This window comes from Stegostoma tigrinum, chromosome 22, assembly GCF_030684315.1.
Source record: "Stegostoma tigrinum isolate sSteTig4 chromosome 22, sSteTig4.hap1, whole genome shotgun sequence".
In the NCBI taxonomy this organism is placed as follows: domain Eukaryota; kingdom Metazoa; phylum Chordata; class Chondrichthyes; order Orectolobiformes; family Stegostomatidae; genus Stegostoma; species Stegostoma tigrinum.
In genome coordinates this window covers 17,591,275-17,610,613 of record NC_081375.1, presented here as the reverse complement: position 1 = coordinate 17,610,613, position 19,339 = coordinate 17,591,275, and the positions used below count along the sequence as shown (strand labels likewise).

Here is a 19,339-nt window from a genome sequence, read left to right as displayed (position 1 = left end):
GCTGTTCACAACGTGTGCCAATTTTTTTCAACTTAACTAGACTGCACACTTTTTAAATCGCCTTATCTTTTGCTTCCTTTAAGTTCCAACTGGATCACCAACAAGGAGGAAAGACATGCTGACCTTTGGACTCCTTGATACGCTATGGAGAGAAACAAGCTGTCAGATTAACTAAATGTGGAGTTCGATACTATGCACTCAGTGACACAAATTTCCAAACAGCGGAAATGATCTTTTTAAAAAAAAATGCCAGAAATGATCAAACAGAACTGAAATGTCAGCTGCAATTGAACCTCACAATTTCAAAGTTAGGGATTTAGTTGCCAATCACTGTGATACATGCTGCTGTTCTCAAATAATCTGTGCTTCTACTGTTATGGCAGTCAAGCAGCATCCTGAGAGTCTAAGATAACAAAGTGTGGAGCTGGATGAGCACAGCAGGCCAAGCAGCATCTCAGGAGCATAAAAGCTGACATTTCGGGCCTAGACCCTTCATCAGGCACGAAACGTCAGCTTTTGTGCTCCTGAGATGTTGCTTGGCCTGCTGTGTTCATCCAGCTCCACACTTTGTTATCTTGGATTCTCCAGCATCTGCAGTTCCCATTATCTCTGATGTCTTTCTTTACCCCCTGATTTTCCTGAGAGTCTATTCTAGTTGCACAAGTGAGGTAGACGATATGCCTGAGCCCCCTCAGGCTTAGGCAAATGAACTCATTCTGAAAACTAGGTAAGTGTTGTTTGTGTGGTTAGTGTGGGCCTCCTATACCTGCAGGAGCTATCAGCGAGGTTTTTCTGCAACCATACTTCTTAGCTGGAAAGGCATACAGCCCTTTCACTGTCGCTGCAGTTTCACAAAGGATCAAAGTAAAAAAAAAATCCTTTTTGGACTTTTCTGTACTTCCAAAAGGAATCATTTTGCCTACAGGCAAGTTGTGTGTTACCCTCAGGTATACTACCTCCTTCCAGCTAAATAGCCTGAAGGGTAATGGATGAATTGTTCATCCATAGATGCCTCAAACTTTAGCAAAAATGATCTGCCGGGGTCTTTCAAAGATGCGAGTGACAGGTGGGAAATATCCCTGACAAACCCAAGAGAAAAGTCTAAATTCAGCCCACCCCATACTGGATTGGCAGGGCTTGGCAAACTCCTCATGTGAAGATCCACTGAGTCATGTAATTTACTGCCCCCGGCTGAGGTCAACAGATTTGCTCCACATTAGAGACTAAAACTGAAGCGTTCCTGATGCCTTTGCAAAGGTCACACCAAGTTTACAATGCATGGCTTTGATTCATTTTTCATCCAAATGAAGGAGCCCTGGTGCTTTATTGCAAACAGGCTTTACTGCCTCCACTTCCTCCTATGAGATGCCCCCTTAATGGCACCAAGTTGCTGTTTCTCATGAGGGAACCCTCAAGATGCTCTCACTCAGTGACTTCCTGGTGTTTGAGTGTGTGAGAGCCAATTGCAGTTTACTGCCATCTGCAGTTTCCAGAATAGTGTTACCCAGCTTTGAAGGCATTGATTGGAGATTGGAGATTGATTGGCTACCTGGATTATACATCCTCATGTCCTGCTTCCTGTAAAGACTTCATCCCATTCTCTCAGTTCCCCTGTCTCCGTTGCATATGTTCAGATGAGGCCAACTTCGACAAGGGAGTCTCCGAAATGTCCACCTTCATCCCCAACCGAAGATTCCCTAGCACAGGGGCCCTCACTTGGGTCCAACACATGTCCTGCACTTCTGCCCTCAACCCCTCTCTTCCCTCCTGCAACAGCGATAGGGTTCGCCTTGTACTTACCTACCATCCTATCAGCATCCACATCCAGACACCATTTCCGCCAAACTCAGCAAGATGCCATTACCAGACACATATTCCCTCCATGCCCTTGACTGCCTTCCACAGGGACCGTTCCTTCCAGGACACCCTGGTCCACTCTTCCTTCACCCCCAAAACCCTTCCACGGACCCTTCCCCTGTATCAAGCGAATATGCAACATCTACCCATTTGACCTCTTCCTTCTCTACTATCCAAGGACCCAAACGTACCTTCCAGCAACACTTCACCCACATTTCCCAGAATCTAGTCTACTACATTTACTGCTCACAATGTGGTTTCCTCTACGCTGAAGAAATGAAGCAGAGACTGGATGACCACTTCACAGAACATCTACATCACAAAAAAAGACTCTGAGCTACCTGCTGCCAGCCACTTTAACACACCACCCTGCTCCCTGGCCAACATCTCTGTCTCTGGTTTGCTGCAGTGTTCCAGCGAAGCTCAATGCAAGCTGGAAGAACAACATCTCATTTTCCACTTGGGGATTCTGCAGCCCTCCGGACTCAATATCAAGTTCAATAATTTTAGGATCTAAACTCTCCCAAGCCCTAGGCCCCCACCCCATGCATCAGACCTTGCTATCACACAGCCTGCCAACACACACTACATATTGTTAGTCACTAACAGTCCCCATTAACAACTATTCACCTTCCTAGCAAAATCGTTATCAAATCTCTTGTCTGTCCAACTGCTCTTCTCTCTCCTTGGGCTCAATTCTATAATTTATTCCCACCCCATCCCCCTCCCTGTTTTCTGCATATAAATTGATATTTTCCAATCCAGAATAATAAAATGTGAGGCTGGATGAACACAGCAGGCCCAGCAGCATCAAAGGAGCACAAAAGCTGATGTTTCGGGCCGAGACCCTTCATCAGAGAGGGGGATGGGGTGAGGGTTCTGGAATAAATAGGGAGAGAGGGGGAGGCGGACCGAAGATGGAGAGAAAAGAAGATAGGTGGAGAGGAGAGTATAGGTGGGGATGTAGGGAGGGGATAGGTCAGTCCAGGGAAGACGGACAGTTCAAGGAGATGGGATGAGGTTAGTAGGCAGGAGATGGAGGTGCGGCTTGGGGTGGGAGAATGGGATGGGTGAGAGGAAGAACAGGTTCGGGAAGCAGAGGCAGGTTGGACTGGTTTTGGGATGCAGTGGGTGGAGGGGAAGAGCTGGGCTGGTTGTGTGGTGCAGTGGGGGGAGGGGACGAACTGGGCTGGTTTTGGGATGCGGTGGGGGAAGGGGAGATTTTGAAGCTGGTGAAGTCCACATTGATACCATTGGGCTGCAGGGTTCCCAAGCGGAATATGAGTTGTTGGTCCTGCAACCTTCGGGTGGCATCATTGTGGCACTGCAGGAGGCCCATGATGGACATGTCATCTAAAGAATGGGAGGGGGAGTGGAAATGGTTTGCGACTGGGAGGTGCAGTTGTTTATTGCGAACCAAGCAGAGGTGTTCTGCAAAGCAGTCCCCAAGCCTCCGCTTGGTTTCCCCAATGTAGAGGAAGCCACACCGGGTACAGTGGATGCAGTATACCACATTGGCAGATGTGCAGGTGAACCTCTGCTTAATATGGAAAGTCATCTTGGGGCCTGGGATAGGGGTGAGGGAGGAGTTGTGGGGGCAAGTGTAGCATTTCATGCGGTTGCAGGGGAAGGTGCCGGGTGTGGTGGTGTTGGAGGGCAGTGTGGAGCGAACAAGGGAGTCACGGAGAGAGTGGTCTCTCCGGAAAGCAGACAAGGGTGGGGATGGAAAAATGTCTTGGGTGGTGGGGCCGGATTGTAGATGGCGGACGTGTCGGAGGATGATGCGTTGTATCCGGAGGTTGGTGGGGTGATGTGTGAGAACTAGGGGGATCCTCTTTGGGCGGTTGTGGCGGGGGCGGGGTGTGAGGGATGTGTTGCGGGAAATGCGGGAGACGCGGTCAAGGGCGTTCTCGACCACTGTGGGGGAAAGTTGCGGTCATTGAAGAACTTGGACATCTGGGATGTGCGGGAGTGGAATGCCTCATCGTGGGAGCAGATGTGGCGGAGGTGGGGGAATTGGGAATAGGGGATGGAAAAACGGGCAGCCCTCCGTTCCCTCTGCTCCAACCCCAACCTCACCATCAAACCCGCAGACAAGGGCGGCGCAGTGGTATTATGGTGCACTGACCTCTACATCGCCGTGGCCAAATGCCAACTCTCCGACACCACCTCCTACCACCCCCTCGATCATGACCCCACACCCGAGCACCAAACCATCATCTCCAACACCATTCATGACCTCATCACCACAGGGGACCTCCCACCCACACCCTCCAACCTCATTGTTCCCCAATGCCGCACGGCCCGTTTCTATCTCCTTCCCAAAATCCACAAACCTGCCTGCCCTGGTCGACCCATTGTCTCAGCCTTTTCCTGCCCCACCGAACTCATCTCCACCTATCTGGACTCCATTTTCTCCCCTTTGGTCCAGGAACTCCCTACCTACATCCGTGACACCACCCATGCCCTCCACCTCCTCCAGGACTTCCAATTCCCTGGCCCCCAACACCTCATTTTCACCATGGACGTCCAGTCCCTATACACCTGTATTCCGCATGCAGATGGCCTCACGGCCCTCTGCTTCTACCTGTCCCGCTGGCCCGACCAATCCCCCTCCACCGACACCCTCACCCGCCTAGCCGAACTCGCCCTCAACAACTTCTCTTTCGATTCCTCCCACTTCCTACAGACTAAGGGGGTGGCCATGGGCACCCGCATGGGCCCCAGCTATGCCTGCCTCTTTGTAGGTTACGTGGAACAGTCCCTATTCCGCACCTACACAGTCCCCAAACCCCACCTCTTTCTCCGTTACATTGATGACTGTATCGGCACCGCCTCTTGCTCTCCAGAGGAGCTCGAACAGTTCATCCACTTCACCAACACCTTCCACCCCAACCTTCAGTTCACCTGGGCCATCTCCAGCACATCCCTCACCTTCCTGGACCTCTCAGTCTCCATCTCAGGCAACCAGCTTGTAACTGATGTCCATTTCAAGCCCACCGACTCCCACAGCTACCTAGAATACACCTCCTCCCACCCACTCTCCTGCAAATATTCCATCCCCTATTCCCAATTCCTCCGCCTCCACCGCATCTGCTCCCACGATGAGGCATTCCACTCCCGCACATCCCAGATGTCCAAGTTCTTCAAGGACCGCAACTTTCCCCCCACAGTAGTCGAGAACGCCCTTGACCGCGTCTCCCGCATTTCCCGCAACACATCCCTCACACCCCGCCCCCGCCACAACCGCCCAAAGAGGATACCCCTCGTTCTCACACACCACCCCACCAACCTCTGGATACAACGCATCATCCTCCGACACTTCCGCCATCTACAATCCGACCCCACCACCCAAGACATTTTTCCATCCCCACCCTTGTCTGCCTTCCGTAGAGACCACTCTCTCCGTGACTCCCTTGTTCGCTCCACACTGCCCTCCAACACCACCACACCCGGCACCTTCCCCTGCAACCGCAGGAAATGCTACACTTGCCCCACACCTCCTCCCTCACCCCTATCCCAGGCCCCAAGATGACTTTCCATATTAAGCAGTGGTTCACCTGCACATCTGCCAATGTGGTATACTGCATCCACTGTACCCGGTGTGGCTTCCTCTACATTGGGGAAACCAAGCGGAGGCTTGGGGACCGCTTTGCAGAACACCTCTGCTCGGTTCGCAATAAACAACTGCACCTCCCAGTCGCAAACCATTTCCACTCCCCCTCCCATTCTTTAGATGACATGTCCATCATGGGCCTCCTGCAGTGCCACAATGATGCCACCCGAAGGTTGCAGGAACAGCAACTCATATTCCGCTTGGGAACCCTGCAGCCCGATAGGATCAATGTGGACTTCACCAGCTTCAAAATCTCCCCTTCCCCCACCGCATCCCAAAACCAGCCCAGTTCGTCCCCTCCCCCCACTGCACCACACAACCAGCCCAGCTCTTCCCCTCCACCCACTGCATCCCAAAACCAGTCCAACCTGCCTCTGCCTCCCTAACCTGTTCTTCCTCTCACCCATCCCTTCCTCCCACCCCAAGCCACACCTCCATCTCCTACCTACTAACCTCATCCCACCTCCTTGACCTGTCCGTCTTCCCTGGACTGACCTATCCCCTCCCTACCTCCCCACCTACACTCTCCTCTCCACCCATCTTCTTTTGTTTCCATCTTTGGTCCGCCTCCCCTGTCTCCCTATTTATTCCAGAACCCTCACCCCATCTCCCTCTCTGATGAAGGGTCTCGGCCCGAAACATCAGCTTTTGTGCTCCTTTGATGCTGCTGGGCCTGCTGTGTTCATCTAGCCTCACATTGTATTATCTTGGATTCTCCAGCATCTGCAGTTCCCATTATCACTTTTCCAATCCAGCATCAGTTCTGAGGAAGGGGCACTGGACCTGAAACGTTAACTCTGATTTTTTTTCTTCACAGATGCTGCCAGGCCTACTGAACTTTTCCAGCAACTTCTGTTTTTGTTCCCGATTTACAGCATCCACAGTTCTTTCACTTTTTATTTGATTGGAGAGGTGACAGAGGAGCAAATTGTGCTGGCATCTCTCGAGAAGACAGTATTGCCACGCCCTTTGCCCTACTGCCACTCCAAAGGAGAACTGGAGGCAGTCACTCCTTCAAACATCTGGCAATATGACTCATCAATCTCACCATTGTGGAGCTCACAGTTGACCTAGAGTTAGCTGCTCCAGCTCTGCCAATGTACAACAAACTATATTAATGTGGAAACATAGAAACAGAGAAGATAGGATCAAGAGTAGGTCATTGGATTCCTTGAATCTGCTGCACCATTGAATATAATCATGGCTGATCATCGAGCTAATCCCACCCTCCCCACATATCGCTTCTGCTCATTAGTCACAAGAGCTATAGCTAATTCCCTCTTGAAAAACAGAAGTTTCGGCCAACACCGCTTCCTGTGGGAGTGAATTCCACAGGGAGGGACTCTTCATAAGAATCTTACCAAACAAAATTTGGCAAGTGAGTCATGTGGATTGTTTTGGAACTAGTGATCAACGTCTTGGTCAAAATAATGGATTCAAAGGAGTCCCGTAAATCAACTTCACAAAGCAGGCAAAGGCATATATCTATTGTGAAGATCTGGTAGTGTATTTGTTTATATATCTATGCGATCCAGAATATATTGCAGAGGGCAGATGATGCACAGCAACTGGAAGCAAACGTCTCCACACTCTCAGGAATAGCACTCCGATGCCTTGGCAAGTCTTCTGGTATGTGGCTCAAGACCTCATGGGAAATGAGCAGTTACTTCTTCCTGCTCCCACCCTTTCTGCATCCTGCCCACCCTGAACCCACTCAAGATTAAAATCAAAGTTTTGGTTTTATTCTGAATAACATCAGAAATTTCCCTTCTGAGCATAAGAGAGATCGAGGGCAGGAGGGCACAGTTTTAAAGTGTTTTGTGAAAGAAACAATTGCAAAGTAAAGGTAAATGTTTTCACACAGGGAGCAGATAGGGTTTGGAATTCACTGCCTGGAAGTGTGGTGTAGTCAGGTTTATCTGAGGCATTCAAGAAGGCATTGGATGTTTTTATACATAGAAATAATGTTCTGGAAAAAGGCAAGAGATCGGCACTAAGTTACAATGCTCTGTGATCCAACTTGGATTCGATGGCCTGTTGTACACCATTATAATTATTGTCATTCAATGGTAACTGATCAGTTAAAACAAGGAAAAACATGGTGAAGAAGTGACGTCAACAGCATCACATTTTTCTGCAATTAATTAGGTTTAGCAAGATTTGATTTCATCTGAGGTTCCTTTTTAAGATAATTTCCCCTATGCAGATTTGGACAAGGAATGAAAGATCTTCCATTTTCACTCAAATACCTTTTGCTTTGAGTGGGTCACTTCTCAAAAGATCAGTGTAAGCAGGAATCAGTGATTTCAGAGTCATTCAGCAGTAAGGTTTTGTTTGCTTGTGCCATGTTTGATTTTGCTCAATGCAGAATTAACCATCATTATGCCTTTTTTCTTTGTTGATCTGAGTCATTCAGTATCAATAATGTAACTCAATAACATCTGAGTTTCCATTAAATCCAATGCTCCTCAACCAAGGTGTAGTCTGATTGTGACTAACTAAGTTCTATTTGAATTACACCCTGGATGTACCCATTAAGAAAGGTCTACACAAGCAACTAAAGTCTCATTATCACCCTGTTGTCCATCTGTTCATCCATGGAGTTTTCTGACTGGTGTAGCTGGCAATAATAATTTGTGCTTCTGGAGTGAGCTGCCTGCAATAACGCAAGAATAAAGCAAATTGCCTTCAGCATTTTTACCAGCACAAAAAGACAAAATGTTAGCGCAAGACCAAATGAAGTTTTGTGTTGTTGACTGGAAGAGCAGCTGCTAAATTTGTTTTGACCAGTTATAGACATTTGCAGTAAACACACTTTGCTGCTGCTGCAGCCCGTGCAAATGTAACAGTGACTTTGACTTAAAAAGGCGCTGTAATGAAAAAAAATCAGGTGCCAGTTTTGTAATGTACTGTCTTATAAGTTGATCATTAAATAAACAACCAATGGCATTACAGAAAGTTGGGATTGGCGCCAGAGCTATCAACACATCTTCTACATCAGCATGAATAAATTTGAGATTTGGGCCTGTGACATTCACCACCTTCTGAGATAAGATCTGGTTATCATAGAATCACAGAATCCCTACAAGATGGAAGCAGGCCATCTGGCCTATTGAGTCCACACTGACCCACCCACCCCTGCCGTAGAGCATCCCACCCAAACCCATCCCCCTACCTTATCCCATTAACCTGAATTTGCCATGGATAATCGACCTAGCCTGCACATCTTTGGACTGTGGGAGGAAACTGGAGCACCCAGAGGAAACTCAGACAGACATGGGGAGAAAGTGCAAACTCCACAGAGACAGTCAGCTGAGGCTGGGATTGAACTCGAGTCCTTGGCGCTGTGGGTCAGCAATGCTAGTCACAGGGCTGCCTTTTAATTTTATGTCTTTAATTACTGTTCCAGTGGATTTGCGGCATTCACTGTATTTCTACATACTTATGACATAATAGCTACGGACAAAAAAGGTTATAAGGTGTATGTTGATGAAGGTGCAGTTATATAACTATTTCACTATTGTTTATTTTAAAATGTCATTCGTGTTTTGAAGAGATGTGCGAGACAACCCTGTCTGCTGGAAAGTGGCAGCTCTGGGACATAGGGGTTCTTGAGTATTTTTGGAGCTACCAGAGATCATCAGGACTCTCATACAAAGGCTCCACCTCAAGATCCAAGATGCCTTATTAGTTCAACTTCCAGAAGTTCCTTGAAGGAGGATCATATCATAGTGATGGGAATGCGATGGAGCTGACACCGGGATTGAGACAGGATTTAATGTGTGCAGGAGAAAATAGAGCTTTTTTAATGTTGGAAGCATGTAAAGAGGGTGATGTTAGAAACACTGCTCATTATAGAAGTCTCCCAGTTTACATTCCCATGGATGTTAATACTAAGGGAGACTGTGAATGATAGTGGCTGATTCCTGATGAGTCGAGCATTGATGAATGGGAATTCTTTTAATACTAGTGACTGGAATGAGACTAACACTGCTGAGAAAGAGTGAGATATTATCAAAAGTTGATTAAAAAGCAGGAAACTGAACTCAAAAATCTGCTCAATATCTGTTTCAAATCTGCTTGTTTTGTGCCAGAGTCTCTATAGGGCCCTATACTGCAGCATACTACAGAACCTGAGAATGCATTGCGTTAAATATTTTAATTTTTATTGAGGATAGTTATCATGTCATTCCTACAAATAGAAAAGCCTTGTGCTCTTGAAACAGACTACTAATAACAGTTTGTCCTCTTCTAGTGCTTGAGTTTTATTTGTCACCTTGACAGACTACATAGAGAAAAATTAAAGAACACACTCCATCACAATCAAACAGTCTTCCTTGTCCCCATATCCCAGCACCCAAAGGGATACTTTCTGTCCATTCACAAAGCAAATAAACCTGTCCTATAATTTTGGTTGGTACATCTGTGGAAGCGTTAAAAACTTCATCATGGCACAGTCATCCAATCAGAGCAATTGGCTGATGATTCTACACAGCATAGATTATAGTCTGCCCAAAATGGATACAGAGTGCTTGCCTTCAAATAAAGGAGAAAAAAATATATAAATATTAAATTTAGTTTGCGAATTGAAATGGGATCTGATTTCCTAAGGGCTACAGAGATCATTTTGCCTACCATAAATCTGGCTACTTTCAGGTTCGACTATTCAGAGGAACAATTTACTTCAACACTACTTAAAGCATTTATAGAACATTACCATTTATTAATAAAACATGATGCCTTTTCTGCAGCACATTCTATTAATGGCAGAAAATAAACTTACCTACAGAGTTAACGTTTCGGGTCCAGTGACCCTTCCTCCAGTTCTGAGGAAGGGTCACCGGACCCAAAACATTAACTCTGTTTTCTCTTTCACAGATGCTGCCAGACCTGCTGAGCTTTTCCAGCAACTTTGTTTTTGTTCCCGATTTACAACATCCACAGTTCTTTTGTTTTTTATAAATTTGTCTACCCTGAACAGAAGAGATGAAGGGGAATGATGGACTGCAACAGCACCACACCGTCGTGAGACTTTACTTCTTGTTGGATATATTGTGCAGCTTGCATTAGAGGAGAGAGCTTTTGGGGTGAAGGGGTGCCTATAGACAGGTATGAAATTGCTACAGCACTGACAGGGGCCCTTTGGTTCTCTGCAAGAGCAACTCTGCTGCTCTCAATTCCCTGTCTTTTCCCTACAGACCTTTCCATTGCCAGTGCTTGTCTAATTCCATTTTGAAAGCCATGATTGGGTTGTGAAATTGGCTGCTCAACATTGTAAAGCCCAGCTGCTGGCTGGGGAGACAGATGTTGCGGGTGTATGCTATTAGCACTTGCCTTTTTATTTGCAGGGTGTGTGTTTATACTGTAGAAGTGAGTCGGGGTGGGTGCAGTGATCCTGGTTAATAGCTTAATCAACTCTGTAGCAGGACTGACAGTAGGAGTGTCGGATAAGTAAGAAGTGAGTGACAAATCTGTTGATGGCTCTGGTGTGACTTAGCTTTACAACAGAGAGCATTGGGGTCTATGGGCACTATTCAAGGAGGCTAAGATGAACGGTAGGCTGCAGAACTTGCAAAGCAGCAATCAGCAATGACTCTTGATCGTCTTCCAATTTCCTTCATCCTCTTATGATTTAACGTTGTAAACTGTCTTCCTGTATCCCACAATCAGCAGAAGCATATTCAGTGGTAGTCATTAGTTTCTAAATATTCTTCTGCAATCCTGATGATGTGCTTTCAAACATTAACAGATTCTAAATTAGACCACAATGCAGAATGACAAAGGGCAAAACTCCCAGAACACTTCATGACTCAACATTAGGCCTTCCCAGAATACTGAGATGATACTTCCTATTGGAATATTTTACACGTCCTGTTGAGCTCAATTTACCAGTTCCTTAAAAAAAGCTGGAAAAGAGAAATATTAATTTGACAACTAAAATGGAAATTGTCACTTTTCATTAAACTCAAAGAAAACTGGTTGAAGTTACTTTCAGGCTGAAGAAGTTTGATGTATTTGCATGTCACTGCCACCTGTTTCCTAGTCTTCCAGTCATTATGATATTGTACGTGTTTTTTCCCCATCCTTCTGTATCCTCTGGGAAGCGTCACATCTGTTTGTAGATCCTGTAGCTCCTCAATCCCTGTCAACAATGTTGCATCATTGAGCAGGAAGGTGTGCACAATTTGGCAGGCAATTTATTTTCCCCTTCACTGTTCTCACCTTTGCTAACACCATTCACATGATTTGGAGCTGCATTTATGATTAAGCCTGTGTAATAAGTGCCTCAAACTGTGAGATTGTGAAATGAACCTCAACAAGAACAACACGATCAACAATTTGCATTTTTACAGCTCCACAGCATTTTACAGAAGTAATAATTGAACAACGTTTACTCCTAGCTACTTTAGCTCAATAGCAGGGCAGGAACAAAAAGCTTTGCTAAAGAAATAGGACTCAACAACGACGAAAGTGTCTTCTAGGTGTATGGAATCTTAAACAAAATAAAAAGTTCTAGGGAGAATCATGTGTATATTAAAAAGCAATATATTACACTGAGGCCCACAAAGCAATATTAGGGCTGGTGACCAATAGCTTGATCAAAGGGATCATTTTAAGGAATGGCTTAAGGAAAGAAATTGAGTTGGAAAGCTTAAGGAGGGAATTCCACATTTCCCTGATGACTGTGGAAGGTGCAGCCACCAGTGGTGGCTATTGGGAATATTCAAGAGGCTAGGATTTGGGGTGCACTGACGGATGTGGATTATAGGAATTTAATGGCGATTTGCATGATGAAGGAATTTGAAAACAAGAATAATAATTTTAAAATAAAGGAGTTTCTTAACCAGAAGCCAGAGTAGGTCAGCTGCTATGGCAGTGATAGCGGAGGAAAGCTTAGTGGGTATAAGGACAAGGGAAGCAGAGATTTAAATGATTTCAGAGTTAAACTGGGTAAAATGTAGAAAGCTGGCTGGGTGGGGAATTGAATCAGCTAAACCTTGAGGATGCAAAGGCAACGATGAGGGTTCCACTTGCAGATTATCAGGTATGGACACAGTCCAGCCTTCCACAATGAGTATCCATCCATTGCTGTACATGTGAAATAATGGACTACAAGCTTCTGCCAGGAATTTTGAGCTGCTTTTTCATGGTGAACTGTTGCAATGTGTTACTTTCTCACAAAAAGGGAATCAAAAACACCTTGGAGGAAGAGCTTAAAATTGTGATCAGAGAAAATGAAAACTGCAGATGCTGGAGAATCCGAGATAACAAATTGTGGAGCTGGATGAACACAGCAGGCCAAGCAGCATCTTAGGAGCACAAAAGCTGACGTTTCGGGCCTAGACCCTTCATCAGAAAAGGTGGATGGGGGGAGGGTTCTGAAATAAATAGGGAGAGAGGAGGAGGTGGACCGAAGATACATTTAAGAGAAGATAGGTGGAAGGGAGTGTATAGGTGGGGAGGTGGGGAGGGGATAGGTCAGTCTGGAGAGGACAGACAGGTCAAGGAGGCGGAATGAGGTTAGTAAGTCGGAAATGGAGGTGTGGCTTGAGGTGGGAGGAGGGGACAGGTGAGAGGAAGCTTCAAAATCTCCCCTCCCCCCACTGCATCCCAAAGCCAGCCCAGCTCATCCCCACCTCCCTAACCTGTTCTTCCTCTCACCTGTCCCTCCTCCCACCGCAAGCAGCACCTCCATTTCCTACCTACTAAGCTCATCCCACCCCCTTGACCTGTCCGTCCTCTCCAGACTGACCTATCCCCTCCCCACTCCCCCACCTATACACTCCCTTCCACCTATCTTCTCCTCTATACATCTTCGGTCCACCTCCCCCTCTCTTCTCATTTATTTCAGAACCCTCTCCCCATCCACCTCTCTGATGAAGGGTCTAGGCCCGAAATGTCAGCTTTTGTGCTCCTAAGATGCTGCTTGGCCTGCTGTGTTCACTCAACTCCACACTTTGTTATCTTGGAGGAAGAGCTTGACTTGACAATTCTCTATATTGGCGGCAGGGTGGCTCAGTGGTTAGCACTGCAGTGCCAGAGACCCCGGGTTCAATTCCAGTCTCGGGCAATTGTCTGTGTGGAGTTCGCACATTCTCCCCATGTCTGCATCGGTTTCCTCCGGGTGCTCCGGTTTCCTCCCACAGTCCAAAGATGTGCAGGCTAGGTGGATTGGCCATGCTAAATTGCCCGTAGTGTTCAGGGGAGTGTGGGTTAAAGGGGAACGGGTCTGGGTGGGATGCTTCAAGGGGCGGTGTGGATTTGTTGGGCTGAAGGGCCTGTTTCCACGCTGTACGTAATCTAATCTAATATACACAGCCATTTATTGTTAATTGAACTGAGATAATCCTGATTTCCTTATAACCTATTTTGAGTGTGCAGCAAGAGAAGAAAAGCAAACTGTACAAATCAACAGAAAACCAATAATCAGCCAGGCCCATTAATAGAGATGCAGTTGCACCATGGAGTAATACCATAACAAGATGGATTTTAAATTCGATTCAAATTGTGCTACGCTTTCCAGAGCTCTGTTGCTTCCCCGGACTTGGGTGGACACTTTTCAAGCAAATCTTTTCACACAACGTTCCAATATATGGTTACCCAAAGCGATGTGTTAAACAGTTAAAGCAGAACCCTTGTGCAAGGTATGTAAAACTCAAAACCAGTACTTGGCACAGTATTTAACTTTAAGAACAGATGTGAATATTAGTATGCTGTTTAAGTTTCACTGTATCATCAGTGTTGTATCATTTCAGTTTTTCTCAGACACATGCTAAAAGAAGGAAGCTTCCACTACTTCATTATTTTACCCTGCATTTTTATATTGATTTTCCAAATACATTCTCCTGATGAATTGGAATGACAGCAGAGTTGACATAACAAGATTCGCAGTCCGTTTCACAACTGATCTTTGTGACCAAATTCCCATTTTGATAGATTCTACACACCATGCTGCAAGTTCACATTTGTAAAACCTACCTTTAACCATTATGAATAGTGGAAAAACAAATATTAATAGCAATGTGGTCACCACCATATTCAGGTTAAAGGATGCGCTGTTCAAGAGTTAGAGGGAAGGTATTTAAACATCTGCTCAGTTCCTCTGATAGGCAGAAAATTATCATTTTCAAATTTGTAATGCAATGTATAATTGTTCTAGAATGTTTGACATTCAAATCGGACACTCCTTGCTGTCCTTTGTACCAGGTCAACTCTCATGCATGTTACAGCTGAAACAGATGTGGGATCCAGCTGTGGTCTGAAGCAGGAGAGATCACCGATGAACAGTGTTGACACGGAGTATGTACCACTGAGATTTCCTCACATTTTTTGTCTCATTTAAGATCCTGCATCCCCAGTGATTTTCATTTAGGAGCATAGACAACAGAAACACGAGCAGACTGTCCCTGAGACTGCTGTCGCATTTAGCAGACCATTGTTGAAATACTACCTCAACACCATTTTTTCACACTGCTCCATGTCACTTGATGCCTTTAATAGCTAGAAACTTACTGATCTCCAGTTTAAAACATATTCAATTATATTTTTTGACACTGCAGCCCTGCAATATTTTTTCCAAAATTAAAAATTACATTTAAAATTTGTTTTGTTTTAAACTGAAGTTTTTTTTCTGCACAGTCAGCTCTATAAAGCATGTCTGCTTCCAATAATCCAAATGGTGCAATGGGACTTTTAAACAAATCTACAATGGAACCTGATCACAGCATTGTAGTTTTAAAATTAGTTCAAATACTGTAAAAAATCTGGGTTTATCAGCAAGACATTCTATGGAGGCAATGGCTGAATGGTGTTCTCACGAGACTACTAATCCAAAAACTTAGGTATGTTCTGGGGAACTGAAAGAACTGCAGACCCCGTAAATCAGAGATAAAAATAGAAGTTGCTGGAAAAGTTCAGCAGGTCTGGCAGCAGCAGTGGAGAGAAATCAGAACACCTTCTGGGAAGGTTTTGGCAGACGTGAAATTTTAACTTTGGCTTCTCTCCACAGATGCTGACTGACCTGATAACATTTTCAGCAATTTTTATTTTTGTTTCTAATATTCTGGGGACCTGGGTTTGAATTCCACCATGGTTGACAGTGGTTTTTGAATTCAATAAAAGCCTGAAATTTAGAGTCTATTGATTACTATGTTGATTTTTGGAGAAAAAAAACTCATCTGGTTCATTGATGGTTACACCTTATATCACGCCAAGACATAGGGTGAGGTATGAGATGGGGTGGGACTGTTTTGGTTTAGTGGCTATATGGTGTTTTTTTCTTAATATACCTTTGTGCATTTTCATCCTGCCATTTGTTCAAAGCCAGCCCATCAATTACAAGCCACAAGTTAGCACTCAAATGAAGTACTTCCACAAGTACTCCAATAAAACTCAAGAACTTTTGCAGCAGGCAAAGCAGCCCTGTAATTGACACTACCAGAAACATTCACATTCAACACCGCTAATGCTCAGTGGTAGCAATGCGTACCGTCTACAAGGTGCTCTTCAGAAACACACCAAAACTGTTTTGACAACAGCTACTACACCCACAATTGCTGCCATCTAGAAGCACAAGGGCAGCAGACACATAGGAACACCACCGCCTTCCAGATCCCCTCCAAGCCACTTACCATCCTGACTTGGAAATATATTGTCATTTCCTCAGTGTCGCCAGGTCAAAATCAAGCACGTCTTCCCTAATGATATTGTGACTCTACTTACATCAAATGGACTGCAGGGGTTCAAGAAGGCAGGTCACTACAACCATCTCAAGGTTAACTAGGGACTGGCAGTAAATATTAGTCAGCCAATGATGTTCACATCCCATAAATCAATAAATAAACCCATGCACTCAACTTTAAAACAAAAACAAAAAGACATCATCGACCTTACAAAGTGGTGTAGATTAGCATTGTGTACTGCTGAGCCAAGGATGTTTTGTAGCATGGGCGTGTTATCGCATTTCTAGGTCATAGACCTAAGATCAGCAGCATGTAAACTGCAACTGCAAGAGATTGGACTAAATTCATAAAATGTGAATCAAAACAGAGAGTGTTGTTGAGCCCAACAGGTCTGTCAACATCTGTAATGATAGAAACAGAGTTAAAGTTTCAAGTCTGAAATAATTCCTTGTTACCAGTCTTCCTCTTACCCATAAAACAGGAAGCTGGTTGACTTTATTGAAGCCTAGATTTACTTCAGCTATGTTTAATCAGTGGTGATGATGGGATCTTGTTGCAATTGCAGTGCCCAGTTATTTCATTTTGTTTTCTCTAAAGATATCGCGCACCTGTCTAAACAGGCATACTTGCCTTCTGGTATCATCTAATGTGATGAAATGTGGTTCAAAGAGACAATCATTGGTCAGTTAGTTTTGCTTGATAAATATCTCTGTTTCCATTGTTTATTTTCTGATTGAAAACTATTTATTTGAATTTCACCTTACCTTATTTGTGCTGGACAATGAATCTTTGCCTTGAACTCACTGCAAAGACAATATCATGGGCTGCCTCCAGGAATCCCTCAATTCCTGATATATCTGGAAGAAGAGGACAGGTATGAGTCAGAGAAGGCATTCTACATGCCTGTGTTTACCAGTCTGAATCTAGAATGCAGTTACCTATAGGTGGTTTAGAGTCTGCCATTAAGAAATCTTTCCCTTCAACAGGACAGCCTGGATGATGGGTGCCATCTCCTGTAACCTCACTTTCTTCTTATCTCTAACTGTCACACCAGTATCTGCTGAAGAGCCAATGCCAAGGAATGAAAGAATTTGCCTTCATTAGGTACTTTCCACAGCGCCAGGACATCTCAAGCACTTTAGGCTAATGGTCTTGACTATCATCTTCAATGATTTACATGAGATAGTCCAACAGTGTACGAGTATACATAAGTTGTGCACTAACATACGTACTGCATTGACTGTGCATTCTGGAAACCTGTTTGCTTAAGTGCCAGTAACTTCCTGTGTGTTTGTTTTATAAAGTAGGAAGAAAACAATAAAGAAAAGATTAACATCTAAGCATCTCAACATTCCAAAGCAGTTTATAGCTAATGAAGTAGCTATAACTAGCCATTGGTTTGATGGAAGAAACAGAGCAAGTAGTTAATGACCAGCAAGCTCCTACAAGTAAAAATATGGCTAAGGGTAGGGCTGTAAAACAGTGGAAGGCTTCCTGCTCTTCCTGCATCCGCATTAAATAAGTATCGAAGGTGATGTTAAGGTCTACTTTCTTGGGCTCGTACAGAAACTGAGCAGTTCCTACTCTATTGTGGGCAGTTCAAAGAGGCAGGCGTCTCAGATTTGTCACTGCCCTGGGTCTTATGCCTGTTTCAGGCTGTATTGGATCCATTTATACCCATTTGTTATTCCAGGCAGTGGCTAGTCTGTGTGCAAAACGTATCTTACACAGACTGACTTCTACCCGTGTGTCTACAGTTTCTTGTCAGACATGCGTGGAAGTCACTGGGGAAAAGGAGGGCCCGTGTAATTTTTTGAATATGACATTAAACTGGAGAAGTATATGGCAAGATCATCCATTTTCCATTCAGCCACTCAGCATTCAGCCTGATCTGTGTGGGACCTCTGTGTTTCTTTAGCGGTGGTTAACCTTTATAGATCTGCAAAGGCACACACTTTTAATTTACAATATACTTGACCTTATAAAATGATATATGCTTTGACTTACTGTGAGCAGCATTGTAAGACTTTTACTGTTATATTGATCAGACTATTTAGTGTCTTGCTAGAATTTATATCTTCTAACTATTCTATTCCAGCATTCCTTGTGTTACAGCTAAATTGAAGAATCCGTTGAAGATATTTTTTATATCAACAGGTTTAGCACAATTATAAGGCTTTGTTTAATTTAATATAGACCTCTGTGAAATGAGCAACGCGCTGAAATAATGGCTAATTAAACCACACAGTCTGCGCAAAACTGATACTTTCAAAATTCTAGCAACCAGCTGTTCAAAAATAGTTGACAATTTAAAAGATATAATTTGGAGTAGGATTGGTACTGTGGAATTAAAATCGTTGAACGCAGTTTGAAATTGAAAAAAGTTGTCGTTGCCTTTGAGATCTTGCAAAGTTGCAAATCCATTGCATAATCTATTGCTTACGTACACTATATGAACATCTGCTCTCAGCAGTGTACACTGAGAGTTCTAGAATGAGTGGAACAGCAGGAAGCCCAGTCCTTTCATTGGAATCTTAACCAGCCTATTATCTGTATTAAACAGGTACCCAATCTCAGTAATAAAGCAGGCAAAGAAGACACTCAGTCAAGCCATTTCTACTATGATGTGTTAAATCAATGCTACTACAAAGCCTTGAGGGCTTGCCATGAATAGTTCAGGTTCTGTTAACTGCACAAGCCTTTTTTTTAAATCCAGAGAGCCCCCCTAACGTCGGAGTCATCAAGCCAAACAATCTGATCTAAAAACACTGACAGCTTGACAAATTCAAACCTAGTAATCCACAGCATTGTAAAAATATAGCTCCATTTCCCTATCCCCCAATGTTAATGCAGCCTTCAAAAATTGAATGTTTCTGGTCTGTATCTCCCTTGAGCCATTCCCTGAATATGAAATTCATTTGAATTACACCTTTTAAAAGATGTATGAATTAGCCACCTAAATATATGGCGAGTTAAATTAACTTAAAGCCCACAGTCCAGTAATTGCAATAAGACTAAATTCTGATTCAGGTTTGAATCAGTGAACTTTGTATTTGAAAACTGTAGAATTATTAAACAAGAGCAAACTGGTTCACACTTTATTGGCAAATTGTCTCCTTTTGTATTGTGCTGTTCTGTAATTTTATTGCCGGCACCAGTATATTGTGAAATTGCAGTCAATAAT

The 19,339-nt window shown here is 44.3% G+C and overlaps 1 protein-coding gene across 14 annotated transcripts in view; it reads right to left on the bottom strand.

Moving 5' to 3' along the window:
- Positions 1 to 19,339, bottom strand: part of LOC125463790 (inward rectifier potassium channel 16-like) — a 143,586-nt gene that overhangs the window by 29,058 nt on the left and 95,189 nt on the right. For all 14 annotated transcript variants that reach the window (XR_007249906.2, XR_007249907.2, XR_007249908.2 and 11 more), the window contains one exon: positions 16,920 to 17,012. The gene's annotated coding sequence lies outside the window, so the exon portion shown is untranslated. The remainder of the gene's footprint in view (positions 1 to 16,919; positions 17,013 to 19,339) is intronic.